Raw genomic sequence first — 27,319 nt, forward strand, 5'->3', positions numbered from 1 at the left:
TCCGAATGCCATTATAGCACCCGTTGTGGCCACCAATTTGGATGCACTCATACAATCACCCAGGCAGTAACCATGCACTCATCCAATCACCCAGGCACTTCCCTTGAACTCATCCATTGACTTAGACAATACTCATACACTCATGCAATCACTCAGGCACTACCCATGCATTCATCCAATCACCCCAGCACTACCCATGCACTCATCCAATCACTCAGGCACTACCCTTGCACTCACCTATTCACTGAGGTACTACCCAAAGACTCATCCACTCACTCAGGCACTACTCATGTACTCATCCAATCACCCAGGCAGTACCCTTGCACTCACTTAATCACCCAGGTGCTATCCATGCACTCACCCATTCAACCAGGCACTATCCATGCACTCATCCAATCACCCAGGCACTATCCATGCACTCACACAATCACCCAGGCACTATCCATGCACCCACACAATCACCCTTGGGCTTTCCATGCACTCACCCAATCACCAAGGCGGTACCCATGCACTGATTCAATCACTTAGGCAGTACCCATATACTCATCCAATCACCCAGGCACTATCCATGCACTCACACAGTCTGCCAGGAACTACCCTTGCTCTCATATATACACTCAGGCACTACCGATGCGCTCATCCATTCATGCAGACACTACCCATGCACACATACAATCACCCAGGGATTACCCTTGCACTCATCCATTCACTATGCATGCACTCATCTATTCACTCAGGCACTACCCATGCACTCGTCCAATGACCCAGGTACCACCCTTGCACTCACCCATTCACTCATGCACCTACCCATTCACCCAATCACTAACCATGCATATATCCAATCATCCTGGTACTACCTTTGCACTCATCCATTCACCCATACACACATACAATCACCCAGGGACTACTGTTGTACTCATCCATTCCCTCTGGCACAATGCATGTACTTATTTATTCACTCAGGCACTACCCATGCACTCATGTATTCACTCAGGTACTACTCATGCACTCATTCCATTGTGCATGTTCCGCTCTAACGTTCCATCATTCTTCAATAAGCCACTCATCCAGTCATTCACTATTGCAAACATTATATACATACTTACACCATTCACTGAGGCACCACCCATGCACTATACAATCAACCAGACTTGAACCATGCACATATCCAATCACTCAGGCACTATCTACACGTTCATCCATTTACTCAGGTACTACACATCTAGTCACCCATTCAATCAGGCACTACCCATACACATATCTATTCACTCAGGCACTACCCATGCACTCATTCAATTGAGCATGTACCACCCTTGCTTTCCATCATTCTTCAATAAGCCACTCATCCAGTCATTCACTATTGCAAACATTATATACATACTTACACACATATTCATGTGTGTAAGGGGACTTGGGGCAGGGCATCCCTAACCTACAACCTTATATGTTTTGTTTTTTTAAACATTGCACAACAGGGGACTTAGGTCCCTGAGTCCAGTAGTAGCTGCCACCAAGATTTTCATTCAAGTTGCTGTCAGCCATTCAGAGACTTGCTCCCGTGGGAGCAAGTTGGCCCACGGGTGAGAAAAGCTCCTGGGCAAATCTGGACAGAAGTATGGTAGCAAATGTTCTCCACCAGTCAACACACTTTCTTGACACCTCCAAATAAAAATGTATATTCTGGAGTTACTACAGATTTTGGCACCATGTACTTGGAGGACCGGGAGGTAGCATTATAAGAACTGCTGAGCTGGTGCTTCTCCCCTGAACATCCTAGTGCACTCATCTTGAATAGGTAAGGGACCTTATTGAAAATGCCTAACTGGTCATTTCTGGAGGGAATAAGCTGTGTCTGCAGGCAGGACCACTGCGCCCACTCCCTAAGACTACAGGTGACTCAGGTTGCTAAAATACGCATGTGAGAAAGGGTAAGATGTAAGGGTAAGATTTGTTTGTAATTGCAAAGATGGTTCTAGATTTTAAATGCTACATTTAAAGTGCTAGCATTAGAGGGCTAGATTCACAGTGCTAAGTTCAACACAACAGCTCCTCAAATAGTTTCACTGCAGTTAACGGACCATACAGCATAATATTTCCACTACCCATGTCTCATGTCACTCCAATCTCTGTCTAAGGTCCCAAAGTGAGCAAGCAGAAACTCATCTCTGTCTATAAAGACACAGGTTTTTGGATCTTGATTACCAGACAGCACAAGTAGTCTGGTTACGAAATACCTGTTGCGAGTTTCCCAAAAACGTACAGTGGGCTTAGAGCCCACCCATTGCTTACCATTAGTTGGTTTTGCCACTCTCACTAATTGTTTCTTATTTGACGCCCTTGCTGTTCTTGTGTTTGTTCCTCCCCTTCAGCAGACCCTCTTTACTGTTCTTTTGATTGGTTGACTTGAATGTTTCCATCCTCTCTTTTAAGGAGTTACTTTTTTTGGCTAGGCAGTCCATGAGAGTGCACGTGTCTTCCAGCTTTCACTATTGAAGCACGCCCCCAAATACCTGCCCTCACCACAATCCGTCTTGCTGTCTCCCTCATGTATTGAAAGCAGTGCTTAATTTGCAAAGAAAAAAGCATCAGAAGCCCATCAGGACCACTGTCAAATGTCACAGAAGCCGAATATCAGGGCTGTTGAGTCTTTAATGCACCTCATGACTTTTTCATCCATTGCCTACTCTGCTTGACCTTTCATCTCACTCTAGCAGGTTCTTTTGCTTTATCCCTTTGTCACTTTTTTCCATCTTTCACTGCCTCATTCTTTCCTCCTTTACTGCCTTTCTCCCTATAGTTGTGTATGAAGTCTGATGAGGAAAAATAAGTCCCAGTCCCCATAAAAGAGTGTTGTTGAGCCCATCTGCAATGGCCAGTTCTAATGAAGCACTTGCTGCAAGGTCTTTCTATCTCTGTCTTTCAAGTGTTTCTCCTCAACACACATTCCTGCACTCCATGTAGGTTTCTCCCTGTGTGCTCCTCCCTCTTCCCCTGCATTACTCTTTCGCTCGTGTGCTGCTTTTCCCCTCCACCAAGCACTCTCACAATCACATTAAAATACATTGTAGGAGGGCAGGGCGCATGAGATGGGCTTAAAAGGGAGAGCAATGCGCTCTGGCAGGGGTACTAAGTGAAAGTGAACACGATTTTGTAAAATAAACATCTTTGAAGACTTTCAAAACAGAGAGAGGGAGAGAGTGTGTGTGTGTGTGTGTATGTGTGCATTTTTGTCTATCTGTATGTACACATCAGTCAAACACCTCACCACATCCGACTAAAATCACCTGTACACAACTATTTACCAGAACATACCTTTTTTAGGGAGTGTAACAACCCAAACACCACTCCCTGAAGCTTCACCTTTGCATTTGTGGGGACGATATTAATACAAGTAAGACACTTAATCATGAACGCCTGGCAGTGGGAGATGAAGTGCTTTGCCCAGAATCACAAGGTGTTGAGCAGAAGCAGAGACTTGTACCTGGGTCCCCAGCTTCGAAGCCGGCAGCTCTGGCCATTACACCACATCACTTCCTCACTTTCATGGCTAGTAGTTGGTTATATTTTAGCCAGCACTAACAGGAGAAATGGGCTGGTGCAAGCTGCCTCCTGACGAGAGCCCCAACACTTGTATTTATTTATTTACAAATTAACCACAGGTACTGACATGTCTGGACAGTATGCACCCCCCCCCCACCCACACACCTGCCTGCTGGATGCCTGGACCAGCCTAGTAGCTCTGATCACCAGAATGATTTGCTGCTGCCATTTACTGACACATTTCCATGTTTCGGTTCGGATAGCGACACCGCTTGTAAAGGGTACTTGATCAGGCTTCTTGGCGTAACCCCCGTTAAGCCCCCCCCCCCCATCTTCATCCTACTTAGAGGACTGCTCGAGACCATAATACAATTGTTAAAAATAGAGGTGGGCGAGCCAACAAATTCACAGGGAGAGCCGAGTTAAGTCTGGCTCCGATCTCAGAGCAGTGCATGAGCAGAGCCTCTACAAAATACTGCTCACACATCTGAAGGGATTCAGCTCTGTCTGTAAAAGGGAAGTGAGAGTGTTTAATGCGTGCCGGTGGTTGCAGCTGGCGGGCACCGGCGCTCATTTTGGCGAAGCAGACTTGCCTTACAGCAAGAGAGAGAAAGGCATAAAGGGGAAGATAAGGAGAAAGAGAAAGCTAGAAAAATACCAAAGGAAAGCTAAGAACATGCAACAGTGAGGTCGAGAGACAAAGTGTGGGTGGTGAGAGGAAGAAGCGAGAGGGAGAGTCAATACCTATTGCAGAGTTTGGTGTCCGTGAAGCTGATGCTGCCCTCATTATTACAGTTTTTTAGGTCTTGCGTGGCGTACTGCGCACATGCGCAGTCGAGCTCGTGAGATTTTATGTTTTAGAGGGTGTACACTAGCGAGGGTTAAGCCCCGCCCCTCTTCTCCATTGGCTGGCCTCCTAAACGGTGGCCAGCCATTGAAGAAGAGGTCGCCATGACGTATTTCTTTCTCTTCAAGGCACGTCCTTTTCAGATTGGGTTCCTTGACTTACTGCTGAAGTAAAAGGTTTCTTATCTTCAGATGCCAGATGCCCCCATAAAGAAGATAAGAACTCATTTACCCCAGCAGGAAGTCAAGGAGCCCAGTCTGAAAAGGACGGGCTAAAAGAGAAAACTTGCGTCATGGGGAATGCTTGTTTATATTCTAGACTACTTTTCACCCTTCATTTATGGCTCCGCTGCAAGCAGACCAGCAGGCGAACCTTTTCAACGCAGCCCTCTGGACTGATAACATCTTCCATAAGGCACCCCTCCACAGTAAACTACTCCCGTTCACTTTAAAAACGCAAAATGCAAGCCGTTTTCTATTCAGGCTGTTGTGCTGCAGTATTGTGCCGTGTGTCCTTCCAAGAGCTGCAAAGTGTCCTAATACCCAGACATGTACTCCATGGAAGTGCAAAGTTTTCCATTTTGATGTAATGAGTCACCTGTCCTTTAACAACGCTCCTCACAATTCTGAAAGTCGCATTTTTGTGCGAGTGAACAGTGCTAGCCTCGGGGTACACCCGGCGATTGCCTTCGATTGAGGCGGAGGCTAGCCAGTATGTAGCACACTGAGGCCAGCTACCAAACAAGGGCAGCCTCTAAGGGCCCCCCATCAGTTTTTGCCGAGCGGGTACTAGCTGAGGTCAGTGCGTGGGGTACAGCAAGGCTTTAAGTGGGCCGGGTCTTGCTGGTGCCCAGTACCGGCAGTTCTACACCAGGTGCCAAGACGGGTCCTTATCAGGCTCTCCATTTGTGCCGTCACCCTCAGTGAACACATAAATGTTAACTCTGCGGCAGTAACACCCTTCACTGCCTTGGGTGTAACTTCGAAGAGACTGTTTATAGCTCATTCACTGTTTCATCATTTCGGAACAGATGCTTTTTCAATATTATATACAACGCAGCCTTAGTTATTGCTTATTTATCTTCTGCACCTAGCAACCATTGGCAAAGCCAATAGTACTGGCTTGTTGTAAGTGTAATGTTGCTTGCTTTATTGGTATATATCTGGCTGCAACAATAGAAACAGCAAAATGCCAAGATGGGTGTCACACTATGCTATGCACAGATTTTTAGCTTGGGTGTTTTTAAGCCACGCCCTTAATTACATTGGCCACAGCCCTTTAAGAGTCCCCCCAGTGGGTTCATCCCACTTAAAGCCCTGGGGTACAGTGCGCTGGCCCCGGTGAGACTGGCTCCCTCGCCCCCTTCGGTTTACAGCAAAGACCTTGGCTGAGGACAGTCTGCGTGGCATGTAAACAGCATGGCTCCCTTAGGAGGGACTACCATTGGTAGGGCACTCCTCGGTTTCTGCAGAGTACCCTGGCTGAGGTCAGCGTGCGAGGGATGCAGCGAGCTGGCTCCGGTGTCACTGGTTCGCTTGCCCTCTTCAGTTTACAGAAAAGACCTAGACTGAGGCCAGCCTGCGGGGAATTTAGACCGCATGGCTCCCTTAGGGGGCCTCCCATTCTTAGGGTACAGCCCGGTGTCTGAAGAAGAAAAGAGGAAGCCAGCACACATGAAATAACCTGAACCAGACTCACTCGTGACACACTGCACACCTGCCATTTTGAGAAAATCCGGGTGTAGGCCAGAGTTTGTGAGATAACGGGAACCTGCCTCCTTAGTGAAGCATTGCCCACCTCAGGGCACACCCCAGAGATGCTTTAAGGCATGAAAAAAGTACCCCAGACATGTACTCCATGGAAGTGCAAAGTTTTCCGTCTTGATGTAATGAGTCATCTGTCCTTTAACAACGCTCCTCACAATTCTGAAAGTCGCATTTTTGTGCGAGTGAACAGTGCTAGCCTTGGGGTACACCCAGTGTTTGCCTTCGATCGAGGCGGAGGCTAGCCAGTATGTAGCACACCGAGGCCAGCTACCAAACAAGGGCAGCCTCGAAGGGCACCCACTCGGTTTCTGCAGAGCAGGTACTCGCTGAGGTCAGTTCGTGGGGTACGGCAAGGCTTTAAGTGGGCCAGGTCTTGCTGGTCCCCAACACCGGCAGTTCTACACCAGGTGCCGAGACGGGTCCTTATCAGGCTCTCCATTTGAGCCCTCACTCTCGGTGGACACATAAATGTTAACTCTGTGGCAGTAACACCCTTCACTGCCTTGGGTGTAACTTCGAAGAGACTGTTTATAGCTCTTTCACTGTTTCATCATTTTGGAACAGATGCTTTTTCAATATTATATACAACACAGCCATAGTTATTGCTTATTTATCTTCTGCAGCTAGCAACCATTGGCAAAGCCAATAGTACTGGCTTGTTGTAAGTGTAATGCTGCTTGCTTTATTGTTATATATCTGGCTGAAACAATAGAAACAGCAAAATGCCAGATGGGCGGCACACTATGCTATGCACAGATTTTTAGCTTGGGTGTTTTAAGCCACCCCCTTAATTACATCTGCCACAGCCCTTTAAGAGACCCCCCCCAGTGAGTTCATTCCACTTAAAGCCCTAGGGTACAGTGTGCTGGCTCCGGTGAGACTGGCTCCCTCGCCCCTTTCAGTTTACAGCAAAGACCTGGGCTGAGGACAGTCTGCGTGGCATGTAAACACCATGGCTCCCTTAAGAGGGACTACCATCGGTAGGGCACACCTCGGTTTCTGAGGTCAGCATGCGAGCGATGCAGGGAGCTGGCTCCAGTGTCACTGGCTCGCTTGCCCTCTTCAGTTTACAGCAAAGACCTGGGACCGGTTTTCCTCAATTGGGGCTGCCATTGAGACACAGTGAGGTGCCTTCCCACACTGGTACCACCGGGCGTATCAGCAATTGGCACACTGGCTGGCTCTGTATGTGTGTGTGTGTGGCTCCATGTGTGTGTATGGCTCTGTGTGTGTGGCTGTGTGTGTGTGGCTCTGTGTGTGTGTGGCTCTGTGTGTGGCTCTGTGTGTGTGTGTGTGTGTGTGTGTGTGTGGCTCTGTGTGTGTGTGTGTTTGGCTCTGTGTGAGGCTCTGTGTGTGTGGCTCTGTGTGTGTGGGGGGGCTCTGTGTGTGTGTGGCTCTGTGTGTGTGGTTCTGTGTGTGTGTGTGGCTCTGTGTGTGTGTGTCTGTGTGTGTGTGTGTGTGGCTCTGTGGCTGTGTGTGTGGCTCTGTGTGTGTGTGTGGCTCTGTGTGTGTGTGGGTGCAAATGCAATAGGTCTCGTATTTGCGAGAGACTCAGCTATTGGGATTGTAAAACACAATGCCATTTATTTGTCTGTTTTCAAAACCAACACATAAATAAAAAGTTTGTCATTTACAATGCCAATCGCTCTAACTTTTTCGAAGGCGAGACCGTTGCATTGTAAACGCTTGTTTTTTAAGTAAACCGAGTGTGGTGTCCCTGAAACGGGTGCTCAGTATTAAAGTTAAAAAAAAATAAAAAATAAGCAGAGTACGGTGTCCCTGAAGTGGCCGGCACGCTCAACATCAAAGTTTTAAAAACAAAATGTTAACTGAGCGTTGTGTCCCTAAAGTGGGCGCCGCACTCAGCATGCAAGTTAGAGTGGCATAGCGCTCAATAAGAAAAGCAGCCGCCATTGTCCCCACCAGTGTCATTAAACAAAATAGTGCTCACCCACTTATTATGCAGACAGTGTAACAAGCCAAGTAAAAGGTCCAGTCATTATGGGCAGTAACAAATGCAGACAAGGCGGTAACAAGGAGGGACTAACAAGCATATTTACGAACCAGAAGCTAGCATTTACGAAGGATAATGACACAAGCAAATGACAAATATGGGCAGAGAGTGGGCGGAGCTTCCAGTACATACTCTAAGACAGCATGCCTCACAGTGCGAGCAGTGCATGCACATTGCCGCTAGGCTCAATCTTAAAAAACAGGGCCTCAGGTTGGCGCTGAGCCAGCACAGACAATCATTAGAGGACCTCTCTAGTCCTAAGAAGCGATAATGAGGAGAAATGGAAGAAGGGCTTAAATAAAGCCACCTGTGCTCCCGAGGCTTGAAGGTAGTGCTTTTGGTAACACAAGGGTATTTTAGGAAGGGGCGCAGTATTAAACAATTATTTGCAATGCAATAGGTCTCGCATTAACGCGAGTTTAAACTATTGGAAATGAAAATGTCTTTTATTTATGTTTTAAAAAACAAAACATTAATAAAAGGCATTGTCATTTATATCCTGGCTGGGACTATGTCTCAAAAGGGAAGGGACTCAAAATATTCTTCAAACCCCTCACCCCCATTACTAATAATCACACAGTAGATACTTTTACATGTTAGTAAGGTCTGCCTGACCAGAACAGTGATTGGCAATAATGTATTTACTTGCATTTTTAAAATGGAAACAGAACTTAACTGTAAAGCAGTAGCGGCTGGTATCGGATGAAAGTGGTGTGGCAACTCAGGGAGAACAAATTATGAAAACAAAAATAGAATTTACATGTCGCTCGCTGATGGCTATTCTTCTGATTTCTGGTGACTGCTGCACAGACTGCCAGGCTCGCCAGACTCCCCTACAGCCAATCCCAGCTCTTCTCTCATGTTGGCACCAGCATGAGAGAAGAGCGGATTGACCTGAGCCGGCTGATTTTCTGCCCCAACGAGGACTGGGAGCTTGTGCCTGCTGTTCTCTCCACTTGGCAATGCAGTACAGGTTGACATAGATGTCAGTGTGCATATCGGTCTGGCCATCCTAAGACAGCCGGCCAAACCGACATGTGCACTGACAGCAGTGCCAATCACTTCCTCTTCGTGCATGTCATCAATATGGCCCCGCCCCTAAGACTCAGCCCTGGAAGAAAAATTCAATGATAATAAACCTGGTTTATTATATCTTTCTTTTTCTTTTATTTTTAAATTTTTGCAGCTGCTGGCGGGGATACAGCTCCTTCGTCATAACGGCGGGGCCACCACTGCTGCAATGTTGAATATGTCTAGACATGTTTAAACATTGCCACTTTAATATAAAAATCGTGAAAAATTCTGAGGGGGTACAATGATTTCTTTTCCCACTGGGGAGGGGAGCGACACAAAAAAGTTTAAATACTACAGAACTGGAGAGTGCCATTGGAGGTGTGAGGTGCGATGGTCTGTTGCCACGTGTGAGACATCATCTGGTACATTTCAAGCATGAGTCAGTGAGTAGAGGAAATAATACAACATATGTTTACAATCCACTTGAGTTTTTAGGCATTTCTCTCGTCATCCCCTTACAAGGCAATTCCACAATATCCAATGTATCTTTCATTGATTTCTAGGCGGTGAAGATGGACTTCAACTCACTCACGTGGGAACTATTCCCGCCTGGGAGAGGGTAGGAGTGGATTGTACAGTTTCTGACAAGTACCCTTTCAAAGGGCCCCATATATCCTTTGGTCTAGACCTGGTCGGTAATGTGGTTGAGTAAATATCACTGTTCGTATTACAAAAGATAAGCCTATTTAACCAAGCTCTTAAAGAAGGAATACGCTTGCTTCCCCAGGCTACCGCTATTTCCCTTTTAGCTAACAGTAATGCCATTAATGTGTATTGACGGACTTTCTTAGGGATATTCCTCTCGAACACCAAAAGGGCGATCTGAGGGATTGGAGGAAGTTCCAGCCCAGTCATCTGACTAAGTACCACATGTATCTCTCTCCAATAATTGGCCACCTTCTGACAGTTCCAAGTCATATGTGAAAAGCCGGCTTACTGCGCACCATATTTGGGGCATGCATGTGTCCTAGTGTTATCGGCAGAGTGCAGCCTCGCAGGGGACATGTATGCCCTCCACAAAAATTTTAAATGCAGCAATTTATGTCTGCTATTCAACAAAAATTCTTTTCTTTTTTAAATTGAATTTCGGGATAATTTTGAGACTAAGTGATCACCTTCTGCACTTGTTATCAGTGTCGTCAATGGCAGGAATGATTCTGCCTCTAAGGGGAATTTGGAAAATAATGCTGTAAAAGCACAGCGCAGTCTTTTCAATATGAATCGATCCATAAAAGTAGCATTTTTAAAATCTATCATCATCATTTGAAACATTTGCCCTCCCGGAAATAGGTTTCCACAGGTTGCTAATGAATATGTAGTTAGAGTTTTCTGGACAATTTTCTCTGCAGTAATGGGTACCCAGGAATTATTAGCTAGAGGGATGGCTGAAGAGAATAATTTGCGCCCCCGGTAATTGTAGCTAGCTTCTGCCATGTAACAAAAAGGAGGAGTACCACCATAGATAAGGCTGGAGAGCGATATCGGTGGGATGGAATTCTAATGAGAAAAAAGAAGAAGTCCTTCTTTGTTTTTATTAAACCCCTCACTCACCGACATGGTCGGTGACATGCTTCATCATCGGGGCCACCTTGACAGACGAGTGCCATCAAGGTGTCCTGAAGAAAAACCGGTAATTTCCTAACGGTTTGAAACATGTAGACCTCACACATATTTCACAGATACATTTGGTCAGAATAAAACCTTCACTGTATCGACACGCACTGTTTTTATTATTGTCCAGTAGTCTTAGAATAAAATATTGTATAAGTCATACCAGGACAATTTTTAACTCACTGATTTATTTCTACATTCATCACTCACATACCCGCTCCACTGTATCCCAGGTGTTGCAGCACACCTTGATGGCACTCGGCTGTCAAGGTGGCCCCGATGATGAAGCATGTCACCGACCATGTCGGTGAGTGAGGGGTTTAATAAAAACAAAGAAGGACTTCTTCTTTTTTCTCATTAGAATTCCATCCCACCGATATCGCTCTCCAGCCTTATCTATGGTGGTACTCCTCCCTTTTGTTATATGGTTACCTATCCAGGGGATTGGGAGTACTCTTCCGTCCACCGAGGTGGATAAAATCCCTTTACTCTCCATTTTTGTTTATAATATAGCTTCTGCCATGCCCAGCTAGTTGTGGAAACGGTTTGGATATCAATCGGGGCTCCTAGAAAGACCTTGGGCAGAATAGTATGCAACGGGCCAGGCTCACAAGTTCAGCTTCCAATTTGGAGTAAGGTATACAGGCATCCAGGTGGTACCACGAGTGAGCAAATTTACACTCCGCTGCCAAGTAATCAGCAATGGCACTTATTATTTCTTCTTTTAAGAAAGGTTCTGCTAAAAATAGTTACATAGGCTTTCCCAACCATACCAACGGAACTTTAGCTAAATAGTTGGCTTGTTCTTTCTCATTGTGCGATTTACGAGAAAGGTATAAGTTTGCTGAAGAATGCTTACTCAAAAAGCACATCTCACGGTCCGCTGCCTCTCTAAAGTCGCGCACAAAAGGAGTTAGGTCCTGTGGGGCTGAGGGAGGGCTGGACCATTTAATTAATGAACATGCACAGAAAATGCCCCTGTTGTACATTGATTCTTTTGTAATATGGCTGACTGTAGTCTTTAGTCCTTCCTTAGTGTTTTCCTGACCAGTGTGTTCTACCAGTGTCAGTTGATGGTCTGGTCAGCTGGCGAGTTTGTGTGCTCAGCTGTGTCCTACAATAAATCTACATGTAATCAACTAGAAGTATCCTGTCATCTATGACCATCCTATTTACAACAGCCCCCTTCTCACACTACGTACAATATGATTTAGAACAAAGACCAAATAAAAGAATTAATTGAATCTGGTCTGGTACATTTATTTATACCTTTTACTCATATTTTGATAGAAACTTATTTGCTCCTGGAGTTCTTGATGGCCAGAACCAGGAATACACAATTCGATCTTATTCAATTAGTAAAAAAAAAATTTCAAGCTCACAAAGAACATCATGACAACAATTAAAGAAAAAACATAAACAAGTGATTCAAATTACATCCAAACAAACATGTAAAAGAATATATTTCAAAACAAACATGTACAAGAATATATTTCAGAAATTTAAAAAACACATTAGGTTATTTCATTATTCACATCCCTATGAAGACAAAAGTTCTAACAAGAGCAACAGCGCCTTTATCTCCAAGTCCAAATCACTAGATGAAATGATTGGCTCTTGTTTGATTTGCCGACGCGTTTCGGGTTAGAGTCATTACTCCCCCAACCCTCATCAGGGCTCTGTTACTGATCTGTATTTCCTTGAGCAGGTGGCCATTAGTAACTTCCGTCAATAAGTGTAACTCTTTTCTTCAAGTAGCAACTGGTGCACTTTATATTCTCTATCTATGCCAAATGGTGCTGTGGGGAGGGGCGGAGGAGTATCTGTGTCTCTTTGCCTTTTTCCTTCATCTTGGTGCAATCTCCTGTTCTAGCTAGGCTGCACCGCCTATTTACAAGTCTTCATGGCCGCCGCCTGCCAAAGTTGTTTGAGGAAAGTAATTCCTCTCGCCCCCGTCTTGTGCCCCGTCCGGGGCAGAATGCTCAAGAAAGGAAGAAAATTCCTTCTGCTCCTCGTCGTTAGCTGCACGGCGAGGTCAGCTGCATTAGTCACGCTGCATGCGGTTCTGCTCCGCTTGGCCAGATACGTGTTGCCGCTATTTGGTCTTTGTTCTAAATCATATTGTACGTAGTGTGAGAAGGGGGCATTTTCTGTGCATGTTCAAGCCTCTCTAAAGTCAGCCAACAACACCATTCTGTGGCACTGTCTTACTTGGTCTGGATTATGTTATCGTTCCTGGTCTAGTAAAACCAACTTCTGTTCAATTTGTTTTAGGGTGTTTCTCAAATTCTGCAGGACCCCCGCAAGTTTAGGGATGCATTCACCTCTCATATACGCCTTAAAAGCCTCCCATAGATTAGACCATGTTGTAACAGATCCAACATTAATCTTGAAGAACTCTACCATTGCCTCTCTGAATTCTTCCTGGAACACACTGCCCAACAGTGCCTCAGCTGGAAACGTTCATTGTCGTTCACACCCCTCTGGCCTCGGGATTCTAAGAGACAGGACCAATGGAGAGTGGTCTGAAAGATTTCTGGGCAGGTGTTGGATCTCCCTGAAGCATGAAACTAGGGAAGGAGACACCAACCAGTAATCTAGCCACGTCCAGGTATGATGGGGAGCAGAGTAATGTGTGTATGTTGGATCAACAGGGTGGTAGTGGCTCCAAACACCCAATAAATTCAGCTCGGAGCAAAGGTCTAATAACGCTCGGCGAGCACGGGGTGTAGAGGCAGCTGCTGTGGACGTACTGTCTCTTACCGGATCTAACAAGAGATTAAAATCACCCCCCAAACATATGTGATCCGTATCTAGTTGTAACAATTACAAGTATAGATCCCTGAAAACAATCTGGGTTGTCAATATTTGGAGCATATAAACAGATGAATTCTATCTTGCGGCCCATAAGGTGTCCCACCACGGTCACATAGTGGCCACCCTCGTTGTTAAGTGTTGAAATGGGAGTTGTTTGAGTATAAGAATAGCTGTCCCTCGTGCATAAGAGCTGAAGCTAGCGAAATATCTGTGAGGGCCCCATGATGCCACAAATTTAGAAGTCGTTGCCCTAGGAAGATGAGTTTCTTGAAGAAATGCAACACCTATCCTGTATCGCTGAAGGTATTGTACAACTTGTTTGTCTTTCCTCCTATCATTTAGTCCTCTTACATTCCAAGTGAGGAGTGACATATCGGTGTGCTTTAACAAAGATTTATGTGTCATAGTGGAAAATGTCAAAATCATATCTAACCTCATGCTCCATGGAAATGTGTACCATGTGTACTGATGATAAGTAAGATATGGTAAATCAAGATATAGACAACATAGAATCCCCTCGCCACACCCATCCCTGTGAACCTCATTGCAAGGACATTTGCCGTGTAAGGATAGAAACCATGCAACATCAAACATCCCACATATTGAATAACAGTGTTCAGACGTATGCATTGCAAACTGCAAACACACAAATAGGTGGTATGCACCATGGGGGGAGGCAACGCCTCGTTGATCCTATCGACTCTTAAAGTCTTCTTCATTTCTTAAAAGCAAAGTATTATAGCTCATTATCTATTCTGAGAAGTGAAGCAAATAAACTAACGATTCGCTACTACCCAACTATCACTCATGCAAATAAATTATTCTGATGTAAATAATTTCACACCGGCTGCAGAGCCACTTTGCGGTGGAGACATGCCATCAGTTGACCCACTATGTGAGCCCCCAACTCTTTTGTAATCTCTGCAGAATCCCTGAACAGCTGTCGGTGTATCAAACACCTGAGTATTCCCAGCAACGTCGACCTGCAATCGGGCTGGGTACAGCATGCCATATTTTAAACCCCAATTTCTCAAAGTGGCCTTCATGCCCACAAACCTGCTCTGTGCCTTCTACCACGAGTTCAGGAAAGAGCAAAATTGTGGCACCCTGCCATGACAGAGACCTCGCCTCTTGTGCCAGTCTCAAAGCAGTGTCACGATCACGGAAGATCTAGAGGCGAGCAATAATTGGTCATGGTGGGGCTCCCGGGGCTTGGTGAGAACCAAGTAAACACTGCGCTCTTCCAACCAATAAGGTTGGCATTAAAGCCTCTGTGCCAAACAGATCTGTGAGCAAGGTCTCCACGAACAGATCCATCCTGCCGGTGTTGACAGACTCTGCAACTCCTAGAATGCGTAGATTGTTCTGTCTACTTCTCGCTTCTAGGTCCTCATTTTTCATTGCAACAGTCTTCACTATTTTCTCCAACTGGTCCAGTCATTTGACTGACTGCACTGTCCCATCCTCTAGGTCAGAGACCCTTCCCTCTGCGGTGTCCAAACGCCTGTCATGCACATCTAAGCGAGTACCTATTGTATCTAGCCTTTTTTCTAAGGAGTCAAAGCCGCCGTCTAAGGATCTGAAGCCTGCTCATAATTTGGCCATAATGGCATCTGATCCAGGAGGTGGAGAGACAGCCAGATCCTTTTCAATGCCTCCCTCTGCGATATTTGAAGCTGTATGTGACGCTTGGCTGGTGGCCTTAGGAAATTGAAGCACCCTCTGCTTAGGGTCTTTCCGCACCTAGTCACATGTACAGGCTCACCAATATAGCCGCCACCTAGAGGCTAACAGCCGCTTAAAGTGATTCCAAGTTCTAGCTCAATAGGAGAATAGTGGTGTCCATTGCAGGGGAAAAGTTATTCAGAACAATGAAGGGCAGTCTATCAGTAAGTGGTTAATAAGACTCTGAACTCTGTTCATTTATTCCCAAGGAGCTGTTTGCCAGTACAGCTCTCCACCTGGTCCCGCTCCCACTGAAATATCTTCTACTCAGGTCTCGTAATGGGCCAAACACTCTGTGTTGCAGTGGAGGCCCCAAAATCTCAGCTGCTGCATAGTTGCAACGTGGATCACTCACATCCCGACCCCCCCGCACCCACCCACTACCGAGCCGCCTGGTCAAAGGTCGGCCCCCAGGCCTTTGACCAGGCCCCAGGTCTTTGACCAGGTCCCGTGGTCCCTGCCACCGCAGGGCCCATTGGGGTAAAGCGGGCTGGTCACTGGGGCTGGGGCTGGAAACGGGAGTTCCCTTAACAGGCAATCCTGGAGGCCATCCGCCGCCGGACGTCTCGCTGCAGGTTAGCGCTCGTCTTCAATCAATCAATCAGTCATTTGTTAAGCGCACTACATATCCACGAGGTTCTCAAAGCACTGATCAAATAGCCAGATTTTTAGTATCCTCCTGAAGGTCAGCAGGTCTTGGGTCTGTCGTAGGCTCAGTGGAAGGGTGTTCCATGTCTTGGCAGCGAGGTGGGAGAAGGATCTCCCGTCGGTGGTTGTTCTTTGGATGCGCGGGACGGTGACGAGTGAGAGGTCGGCGGAGCGGAGCTGGCGGTTGGGGGTGTAGAAGGAGAGCGGTCTGTTGAGGTAGGCTGGGACGGTCTTGTGGAGTGCTTTGTGTGCGTGGATGAGGAGCTTGAAGGATATCCTCTTGTTGACGGGTAGCCAGTGCAGGTTTCTCGGGTGGGGGGTGATGTGGCCGTGTCGTGGTACATCGAGGATCAGTCGTGCCGAGGCGTTATGGAAGCGTTGTAGTCGATTGATGAGCTTAGTCAAGGCTCCCGCGTAGAGGGCGTTTCCGTAGTTGAGTCTGCTGCTGAGGGCCTGGGTGACGGTCTTTCTTGTATCTGTTGGGATCCATCTGTAGATCTTGCGGAGCATGCGGAGGGTGTTGAAGCAGGAGGAGAAGACGGCATGGACTTGCTTGGTCATTGAGAGCGTTGAGTCGAGGATGATTCCCAGGTTGAGTGCGTGGTCAGGGCAGCCCCCAGTGCCGTTGGCTACCAGGAGTCGTTCCAGGCTGACGGGTTGGAGCCGAAGATGAGGACCTCCGTCTTGTCCGAGTTCAGCTTCAGATGACTGATCTTCATCCAGTCGGCGGCGGCCTTCATTCCTTCACGGAGGTTGGCTTTGGCGGTGATGGGGTGCTTGGTGAGGAAGAGGATCAGTTGAGTGTTGTCGGCGTAGGAGATTATGTTGAGGTCGTGCTGTCGGGAGACGTGTGCGAGCGGGGCCATATAAATGTTGAACAATGTCAGGCTGAGGGAGGATCTTTGGGGTTCGCCGCAGATGATCTCAGAGGCTTCGGAACGGAATGGGGGAGGGGGACGCTCTGGGTTCTGCCGGAGAGGAAGGTGGTGGTCCATTCCAGAGCCTTGTCTCGGATCCCTGCGGTGTGGAGGCGTGCGCTTAGTGTGCGGTGGCAGACGGTGTCGAAGGCGGTGGAGAGGTCTAGGAGGATGAGTGCTGCAGTCTCCCCGTTGTCTAGCAGGGTCTTGATGTCGTCGGCGGCAGTGATGAGGGTGGTCTCGGTGCTGTGGTTGCTGCGGAAACCTGACTGGGAAGGGTCCAGGGTTCTGTTCTCTTCGAGGTATCGGGTTAGCTGTCTGTTAACGGTTTTCTCGATGACCTTTGCCGGGAAGGGAAGCAGAGAGATGGGTCGGACGTTCTTGAGGTCTTTTGGGTCTGCCTAGGGTTTTTTGAATAGGGCGTTGATCTAGGCTTGTTTCCAGCTCTCTGGGAAGGTTGCGGTCTCAAGGGAGAGATTGATGACGTTGCGTAGGTAGAGTGCGATGGAGCTGCTTGCTTTGTTGAAGATGTGGTGAGGGAATGGGTCTGATGGAGAGCCGGAGTGGATTGTGCTCATGGTCTTGATGGTGTCATCGATGCTCAAGCTGGTCCAGGCTAGCAAGGGGACATGGTCAATGGTGTGCGGAGGGTCTGTTGTGTTGCTGTCTTTGGGGGCTGTCTGGGTGTTGAATCTGTCGTGGATGTCTATCTTGCGGTGGAAGAAGGTGGCGAAGGAGTCACACAGGGCTTGCGATGGCAGGATGTTGTTGGTGTTGGAGCTGGGGTTGGAGAGTTCCTTCACGATGTTGAAGAGCTCCTTGCTGTCATGTACGTTGTTGTCGAGGTGGCCTTTGAAGGAGATCTTCTTGGCAGCCCTGATGGGGTGGTGGTGGTTGCTGACGGCGTCCCTGTGTGCTGCGTGGATGTCCGGAGTTTGTTCACTGTGCCATTTCTTCTCTAGTTTCCGGCAGGCTTGCTTGGAGTCTAGGAGTTCTGGGGTGAACCAGCTAGCCCTCTTGCAGGTGTCTCTGTGGGGGGGTTTCGGGTCAAAGGCAGTCCGCAAAGCCACAAATGGTGCCCGGGGCCTCAATTTAGTTATACGCTTGGATACAGCTGCCAACCCCGGCTCTCGCGTCGGGCTACGGCCGCCGGCGCACTTCCGGATACTCTGGGGATGAGGCTGCCGGGCTGCGCCAAGGCCTCCAAGGCTGCCCACGTCACTGTTCGGATCTCGGGCTCCCAGGGGACTTTCGATACCGGAGTCAGTTCTCTGTGCTCCCCGGGATATTCTTTTACCAGACAACATCAATAGATAGGCAGGATGGAGATATTTCAGGCCAGGCATGCCAGGATGACGGGCAATCCGGCGGAGCTACAAGGCCATCTTGGTCGTTAGCCTGGCCATGCCCCCAGGAAAAGCAAACTTCAAGCTTCAGAATGCAAATCGGCATTGCCACAAAGCTGGACTGGTGGGATGTGTGACTCGACACATGGGTCGGATATACCTGCACACAGAGTTCCTACATACCATCTCCTACCCTTCAAAGACTGCACATTCACATCCAGACAGGGGCATAGCTTCAATAAATATATAATTATATTTTATGGAAAATAGTTGGGTGCAGATGCTTTCAGTCGGGTTTGGTGAGGCATCTGTCAAATATCACAAATAATTTGTACATACATGCTGACAAACATTTACAAATACTATGGTATAATTTAACATTATATGCCAGCACAATTGTTAGAAAATCTGAAGCTTGCACCCCCCAATTTTACTGACCAAGCTACGACCCTACCTCCAGATACCTAACCCCCCGCCCCCTGCATTGAGTGTCCGGCTACATTACCCCTCCACACACATCTGGGTAAGGCCCTCCCCTCTGCACATATTCCAGCACCACCCTTCTTCAAATGTCTACCCCGCTCCTCTGTCCAGACCCCCTGTCCGTCAGCCCTGCATACTTCTCTTTATCTCCCCACATTTATAGACTTTCTGATGGCATTTGCAGCTGGAAACACATTGCTTCTCTGAAACTGTGGAGACCTGTGCAACGTTATTGTTTCATTTACTTTTTATAGCACCTAGGCCAGCGGTAGAAGTGGGCGGGATCGGAAGGGCACGGGGTGCCCATGCTTAAAAAAAATATTTGAGTCCTTCCCCTACTTCTGTCTTTCAAAAAAGCATCCCGGGACGGCAGGAATAGTTCTACTTTAAAACGATAACTTTTTCATTCAGCTTCCTGGGGCGGCTCGCACTTCTCTTGAACTCCAGAGGCTGCAGCAGTCCCTCCCTGAGCTCGCACAGACTGTGGGCTGGCCCATTGTCATTCTGATTGAGGCTGATTACCCCCTTTCGAATGACAATGTGCCCGCCCTCTGCCTTTAGCATGTCATGTGCCAGTGAGATCTAAGTTAGTGATTACAGTGGCGCTTTCCCCAAACACTGTGCTGTGGGGAACTTTCCCCCTTGTGTAATTTGTCAATTTTGTACACAGAGTGAACAGGGCAGGAGCAGTGATGGGACAGAAAAGACAACAGGAAAGGAGAGGTGATGGGGCAGGAGAGATGACCGGGCAGGAGAAGTAACGGGCAGGAAAAGTGGCGGGCGGGAGAAGTGACGGGGTTGGAGCAGTGACGGGACAGGAGCAGTGACGGGACAGGAGCAGTGACGGGCAGAAGAGGCGACAGGAAAGGAGAAGTGATGGGAAAGGAGAAGTGATGGGGCAGGAGAGTTGATGGGGCAGGAGAGGTGATGGGGCAGAAGAATTGATCGGGCAGGTGAAGTGACAAGGCAGGAGCAGTGACAGGATAGGAGCAGTGACGGGACAGGAGCAGTGACAGACAAGGAGAGGTGATGGGGCTGGAGAGGTGACCGGGCAAAAGAAGTAACAGGCAGGAGATATGATGGGGCAGGAAAAGTGAGAGGGTCGGAGAGATGACAGGTCAGGAGAGGTGATGGGGCAGGAACAGCGACAGGACAGGAGAGGCGACAGGAAAGGAGAGGTGATCGGGCAGGAGAGGTGACCAGGCAGGAGAAGTAACGGGCAGAAAAAGTGAAGGGGCAGGAGAAGTGACGGGGCAGGAGCGTGACGGGTTAGGAGAGGCGACAGGAAAGGAGAGGTGATGGGGCAGGAGAAGTGACGGGGCTAGAGCGGTGATTAGGCATGAGCAGGAGCGGTAACCGGGCAGGTGCAGTGAACGGATAGGAGCAGTGAACGGGGCAGGAGAACAGATGGGACAGGAGAAGTGATAGGACAGGAGAACTGATGGGGCAGGAGGGGTGATCGGGCAGGAGAGCTGACCAGACAGGAGCAGTGAATGGGCAGGAGCAGTGAATGGGCAGGAGCGGTGATGGGGCAGGAAAAGTGACGGGCAGGAAAACCAGGCAGGTGTAGTGAACGGATAGGGGCGGTGAACGGATAGGAGCAGTGAACGGGGCAGGAGAACTGATGGGACAGGAGAAGTGATGGGGCATGAGGGGTGATCGGGCAGGAGTGCTGACCAGACAGGAGCAGTGAACAGGCAGGAGCAGTGAATGGGCAGGAGCAGTGATGGGGCAGGAAAAGTGACAGGAGAGGTGACTGGGCAGGAGAGGTGACTGGGCAGGAGAAGTGACTGGGCAGGAGAGGTGACTGGGCAGGAGTGGTGACGGGGCAGGAGAAGTGACGGGGCAGGAGAAGTGACGGGGCAGGAGAGGTGACGGGGCAGGAGAGGTGACGGGTCAGAAGCAGTGATTAGGCATGAGCAGGAGCAGTGACCAGGCAGGAGCGGCGAACAGACAGGAGCGGTGAACGGACAGGCGCGGTGAACAAAGAAACAATGGATTTAGGGCCAGATCTCTTTACTGGGGTGAATGTATGACATTGTTTTGCATTCTGTCCATCTGTTGTTCTTTTTGCTTTTGTCACCCCGAGTGGGACGGGCAGAGAGGTGATGGGGCAGGAGAGGTGATGGGGCAGGAGAATTGACAGGGCAGGTGAAGTGACAGGGCAGGAGCAGTGATGGGATAGGAGCAGTGACGGGACAGGAACAGTGACAGGAAAGGAGACGTGATGGGGCTGGAGAGGTGACCAGGCAAAAGAAGTAACAGGCAGGAGATGTGATGGGGCAGGAAAAGTGAGAGGGTCGGAGAGATGACAGGGCAGGAGAGGTGATGGGGCAGAAGCAGTGACGGGACAGGAGAGGCGACAGGAAAGGAGAGGTGATGGGGCAGGAGAGGTGACCAGGCAGGAGAAGTAACGGGCAGAAAAAGTGAAGGGTCAGGAGAAGTGAGGGGGCAGGAGCATGACGGGATAGGAGAGGCAACAGGAAAGGAAAGGTGGTGGGGCAGGAGAAGTGATGGGGCAGAAGAAGTGATGGGGCAGGAGAAGTGACGAGGCAGGAGCGATGACGGGGCAGGAGCGGTGATTAGGCATGAGCAGGAGCGGTAACCAGGCAGGTGCAGTGAACGGACAGGGGCAGTGAACGGATAGGAGCAATGAACGGGGCAGGAGAACTGATGGGACAGGAGAAGTTATGGGACAGGAGAAGTGATGGGGCAGGAGGGGTGATCGGGCAGGAGTGCTGACCAGACAAGAGCAGTGAATGGGCAGAAGCAGTGAATGGGCAGGAGCGGTGATGGGGCAGGAAAAGTGACGGGCAGGAAAAGTGATGGGGCAGGAGCAGTGACGGTGCAGGAGAGGCAACAGGAAAGGAGAGGTAACTGGGCAGGAGAGGTGACCGGACAGGAGAAGTGACGGGCAGGAGAAGTGACGTAGCAGAAGAAGTGACGGGGCAGGAGAAGTGACAGGGCAGGAGAATTGACTGGGCAGGAGAAGTGACGGGCGAGGCAGGAGAAGTGATGGGGCAGGAGAAGTGAAGGGGCAGGAGAGGTGACGGGGCAGAAGAGGAGACAGGAAAGGAGAGGTAATGAGGCTGGAGAGGTGACCGGGAAAGAGAAGTAACAGGCAGGAGATGTGACGGGGCAGGAGAAGTGATGGGCAGGAGCGGTAACAGAACAGGAGAGGCTACAGAAAAGGAGAGGTGATGGGGCAGGAGAAGTGATGGGGCAGGAGAAGTGACGGGGCAGGAGCGGTGACTGAGCAGGAGCGGTGATTAGGCAGGAGCGGTAACCGGGCAAGTGCAGTGAAGGGATAGGGGCAGTGAACGGATAGGAGCAGTGAACGGGGCAGGAGAACTGATAGGACAGGAGAAGTGATGGGGCACGGGGGGGATCGGGCAGGAGTGCTGACCAGACAGGAGAGGCGACAGGAAAGGAGAGGTGATGGGGCAGGAGAAGTGACGGGGCTAGAGCGGTGATTAGGCATGAGCAGGAGCGGTAACCGGGCAGGTGCAGTGAACGGATAGGAGCAGTGAACGGGGCAGGAGAACTGATGGGACAGGAGAAGTGATGGGGCATGAGGGGTGATCGGGCAGGAGTGCTGACCAGACAGGAGCAGTGAACAGGCAGGAGCAGTGAATGGGCAGGAGCAGTGATGGGGCAGGAAAAGTGAGAGGGTCGGAGAGATGATAGGGCAGGTGAGGTGATGGGGCAGAAGCAGTGACGGGCAGGAGCGGTAACAGAACAGGAGAGGCTACAGAAAAGGAGAGGTGATGGGGCAGGAGAAGTGATGGGGCAGGAGAAGTGACGGGGCAGGAGCGGTGACCGGGCAGGAGCGGTGATTAGGCAGGAGCGGTAACCGGGCAAGTGCAGTGAACGGATAGGGGCAGTGAACGGATAGGAGCAGTGAACGGGGCAGGAGAACTGATAGGATAGGAGAAGTGATGGGGCACGGGGGGATCGGGCAGGAGTGCTGACCAGACAGGAGAAGTGACGGGGTAGGAGAAGTGACGGTGCAGGAGAAGTGACGGGGAAGGAGAAGTGACGGGGCAGGAGAGGTGACGGGGCAGAAGCAGTAATTAGGCATGAACAAGGAGCAGTGACCGGGCAGGAGCGGTGAATGGGCAGGAGCAGTGATGGGGCAGGAAAAGTGACAGGAGGTTGACTGAGCAGGAGAAGTGACCGGGCAGGAGTGGTGACAGGGCAGGAGAAGTGACGGGGCAGGAGAAGTGATGGGGCAGGAGAAGTGACGGGGCAGGAGAGGTGACGGGGCAGAAGCAGTGATTAGACATGAGCAGGAGCAGTGACCGGGCAGGAGTGAGCGGTGAACGGACAGGAGCGGTGAACAAAGAAACGATCGATTTATGGCCAGATCTCTGTACTGAGGTGAATGTATGACATTGTTTTGCATTCTGTCCATCAGTTGTTCTTTTTGCTTTGTCACCCCGAATGGGACGGGTATGCCAGACGTGGGTCCCGTGCTCTCCATGCCATTAGAATCAAGCTATCCTGGCTGATGAGGGCTGAAAGCCCGAAACCTGTCCTAGGATGCTTGTTTCCAGTCCAGGGAGGACCTGGCCTGGCAGTTCGGGCTGGAATGTTCCCATTGGGCGCAGAATCAAGACTGATCTGCACATAGCTGGGTTCAAACTGGAATAGCATGGTGAGCAAAAAACGATGGATTTAGGCCCAGATCTCTGTACTGGGGTGAATGTATGACATTGTTCTGCATTTTGTCCACCAGTTATTCTTTTTGGTATATTATGATTGAGCAGCTAGTTGGCTGCTCAATCATAGAAGGAACTTGTAAGTGGCCTAGCCCCTGCAAGGCTGCTAGGACTCTAGAATGCACTACTATGAGAGCAGTATTCCTCTTAAAACATTTTAATTCATGTATTCAATGTGTTCAGTCATTTCAATATTTCAACATTTGCTTTGCAATACAAATCATCATTTCATAATACAATTAAAGAAATTTTTCATTTCACTTAATAAATTGCAATTATGTTTGAATCAACCCAAAGCATTTCGGGACTTCTTTGTCCCTTCGTCAGGGGTTCTGTTAAAGAAAAGGCAAAAAGCAAACTTATTACATACGATGCTTTTCAATTTTCATCAATTACACTCTTTCATAACATAATACAAAGTTTCTTAAGACATCATCTAAGGTACATAAGTCTATTATGAATAACTGATGCTTTTAAGCTCTTTTGAGAACATGTAACTGCTCTTGTTGTGTTATGTTTTATACTAAACTTAAATGATAACTCATGATCAGGGATATTATTGTAATGTTGTCTTACCTCATATTATGAGGCATAAATTCGAGTATGGCACTGATGGCCGATTTAAAGTTCGAAAAGGACCCTGGTTCGATCTAGGTAAAGACATACAGTGTTTAAGCGTTAACATCTGGTGGACAAATATCCTTATTTAATGAATGAGAGAAGGAAGAATTTTACCTACTTAAACACTTGTGCGAACCGCAAATTCTGTAAATTAAAAGAACTTCTGTTCAAATGTCGAGTTGTAATTTGGGCATTTATATCGGACATAATTAAATGTTAAACAACCCTCACCTGCGAGAAAAGTGGAGTTATGTTTCCTCGCTAATGATAATTACTGCCGAACTGCAAAAAATAAATAACGTAAGATAAATCATTTCTAATACCGAGTCATAATCTAAAAATGCGATCAATACCGTGATAGGGTATCAATAAATCCTCACCTGCGAGTAGAATGAAAATATATTTCCTCGTTTTTTTTATAGTAGCTGCCAATGAACTGTGGAAGATTAAACAATATTGCAAGGTAAATCTTTGCGTCGCGTTTCATAAGTGTCGGACGAAAATTTGAATAATCTCCATATATTAAAAGCTTACCAGCTGTCAGCTGTTAACTTAGACGGCGGCTGATTCTGTGGAGAAATAAATATTATGGGGTAAGTCTAAACGTTGACATCTCGTTTCAAGAATGCCGAACAATATTTTGGGGGGTTTTCGCATAGTATAAGCTTACCGGCAGTCAACTGTTAACTTGAGTAACGGCGGGGTCTGTGTCTGTGTTTCCGCATCCTGAGTCTCAGTCTGATTACCACCCCCTTTTACACTGCTTTTGGCCGCCACAAGTGTGGCAGGGTATGCTCAGACGTGAGTCCCTTGCTCACTTTGCCACTGGATTCAAGCAAGCCGGGCTGAAGACGGCTGGAATGCCAGAAACCGGTCCTCGGAAGCTTGTTTCCGGTCCAGGGAAGACATGGCTTTGCAGTTCGGGCTGGACTGTTCCCATGAGGCACAGGGTTAGACTGATTTGCATATAGCCATGTCTGAACTGGGGTGGCAGAGTGGGCTAAAGAACGATGATGGATTAAACCCAGATCTTTTGACTGGGTGTGAGTGTTTGATTGGTTCAGATGCTCCGTCCATTACCACCCCCTTTTGCACCGTAGTCCATAATCAAGCACTGCCCGCCCTCTAGAGCTGAATGAAAGCGTCCATCTAATGCCAGGATGCAAGATGTCTCAGGGTGGGCACTAAATAAAGTAACCATTCAGAGCTGCGTGGGTATAACACCCCAGAAATGAAAGGCTCCCGAGGTGCGGAAGGAAGGGGGTGGCGAGCCAACAAATTAGCAGGGAGAGCTGAGCCAAGGGTTTGGCTTGGCTCTAAGAGCTGTGCACGAGCCGGGCCCTGGAACTATGTGTCAAGTAAATCATGCAACGAATATGAAAAAATATACTATTAAGCAGAAGCATTTAAATAGTTGCTCCGTTATAGAGCCAGTGGGCAGGCTGCATGAGCTCAGGTGAGGTCTGTAAGTATCCACAAAGTGAACGCCTTCCATAGCGGCCTGTTTATACTTCCTTAAGAGATGTCCTTAGAGCTGGGTGGGTATACTGCCCTCGGATACTGACCTGCAAGCTGTGGGCGTATACCGCCCTAAGAGTTGTGAGGGTATTCTAAGCTCAAATACTGCGTGCGTATACAGCCCTTAGAGCAACATGGATATAGTGCCCTCAAGTACTGCCTGAGAGATGCATACATACACTCCAAGTAAAGGGGTCAGTAGCCATGGGAGGGTACAAACGACCAAATGGTCATATTAAGGAGGGACTAACAAGTCGCATAATCAACAGAAGGCAGCATTTACGAAAGACAATGACAGGAGCCAATTAAAAACATGGGCGGAGAGTGGGCGGAGCTTCCATGGAGCTTCCACTCATACTCCATTACTAGATGCCTTGCAAAGCGAGCAGCGCATGCAGGCTGCCACTATAGGCTCGACCGAAAAATTCAGGGGCAGTTTTACAAACCCCTTGCGCCACTTTTGCGTCACTTTTAACATGGGAAAAGTGACGCTAAAGTGGCGCAAAGGGCTTGTAAATAAGCCCCTCAGTGCGCAGTCGGTGGTACCGACATGTCTGGACAGTACACGCCCCACCCAGCTTCACGCCTGCACCAGGCAGTAGCTCTGATCACCAGAATGATTTGAAGCTGACATTTACTAACAAGATTCTATGTTTCGGTTCGTATAGCGACGACGCTTGTTAAGGGTACTTAGTCAGGATTCTAGGCCACACATCGGTTAAGGCCCCCCCAACAATTTTCTCATACTTAAATCATTGCTCAAGCCCCGAATAGAAATGTTAAAAATAGAGTTGGGCGAGCCAAAACAAAACAGGGACAGCCGAGTCAAGGGTCTGGCTCGGATCTCAGAGCAGTGCACAAGCTATATAGCTAAATATTTGCTATGTAAAACATACGACAAACATTACGTAAAATATAGGAAAGTCTGTTCAAAATTAAAAAGTGCATTCCAGTAACATATAAAAACTTTGACATTCATTGGACGTATATATTATAACACTGCACGCAGTGCACTGAGAAGTACTAATTAAAAATGATATTTTTGTACAACGTAAAAACTGCCTTCCTTCTACGACGAAAGAAATAATGAGAGAAAAATAAAGTGCAGACAGACAGTGACGGAGTACAGGAGAGAAGGCGTCAGGCGCCGTGGGTTGAATATGTAAAGGCAGAAGGGGTCACCTCAAGTGCAGTCTGACCTCTGGCCGCTGCTGTGTCCGCGCCTGACCGCCGGCTCCGGTACCCGCAGCATCCACGGGAGTCTGACGACCGACAACTGCAGTTGCTTCTCTGGGGTTTCAGACACAGACCTCTCCTCTTTTATAGCCCGCAGATGCCACATTTTACTTTCACTTTCGCCCGGTACCGTTAGGTTTCGCTATGACTCGTGTTTTCCTTCGCTCTGGAACATTCACATTTCTTGGCATAACCTTCACATGGAAATAACCCTACAGCAGACCTGGTCCCCAGGGCCAGCGGGCGCGCGCCTCCTCTTCTTCACTGCTCTGCGGTGAAGGTCTCTCCCTCCCTAGAGGGAGATGGGAATTGATTCAAGGACCTTAGAGTGAAACCACCCCCCTCTCCCAGTTTATACTTAAACAAGTATTTTACCGCCTTTGATTTGTGTATTTCAGTAGGGTCGGGGCACGCTAAATCGCCAATCGGTAGAGA

General features: G+C 48.4%; 1 protein-coding gene across 5 annotated transcripts in view; it reads right to left on the minus strand.

Moving 5' to 3' along the window:
• Positions 1-27,009, minus strand: part of LOC147709571 (interferon-induced very large GTPase 1-like) — a 190,879-nt gene extending 163,870 nt beyond the window's left edge. Inside the window, exons 1-6 of one of the 5 annotated variants that reach the window (XM_086928090.1) lie at positions 26,831-27,009; positions 24,665-24,699; positions 24,511-24,566; positions 24,362-24,412; positions 24,249-24,274; positions 24,086-24,159 (exon numbers count right to left, since the gene is read on the minus strand). The gene's annotated coding sequence lies outside the window, so the exon portion shown is untranslated. The remainder of the gene's footprint in view (positions 1-24,085; positions 24,160-24,248; positions 24,275-24,361; positions 24,413-24,510; positions 24,567-24,664; positions 24,700-26,830) is intronic. The other 4 variants (XM_086928091.1, XM_086928094.1, XM_086928093.1 and 1 more) reach the window with 4 other exon arrangements.
• Between the last annotated feature and the right edge of the window lie 310 nt (positions 27,010-27,319).

Source organism: Lissotriton vulgaris, chromosome 6 (genome assembly GCF_964263255.1).
Source record: "Lissotriton vulgaris chromosome 6, aLisVul1.2, whole genome shotgun sequence".
NCBI lineage: Eukaryota > Metazoa > Chordata > Amphibia > Caudata > Salamandridae > Lissotriton > Lissotriton vulgaris.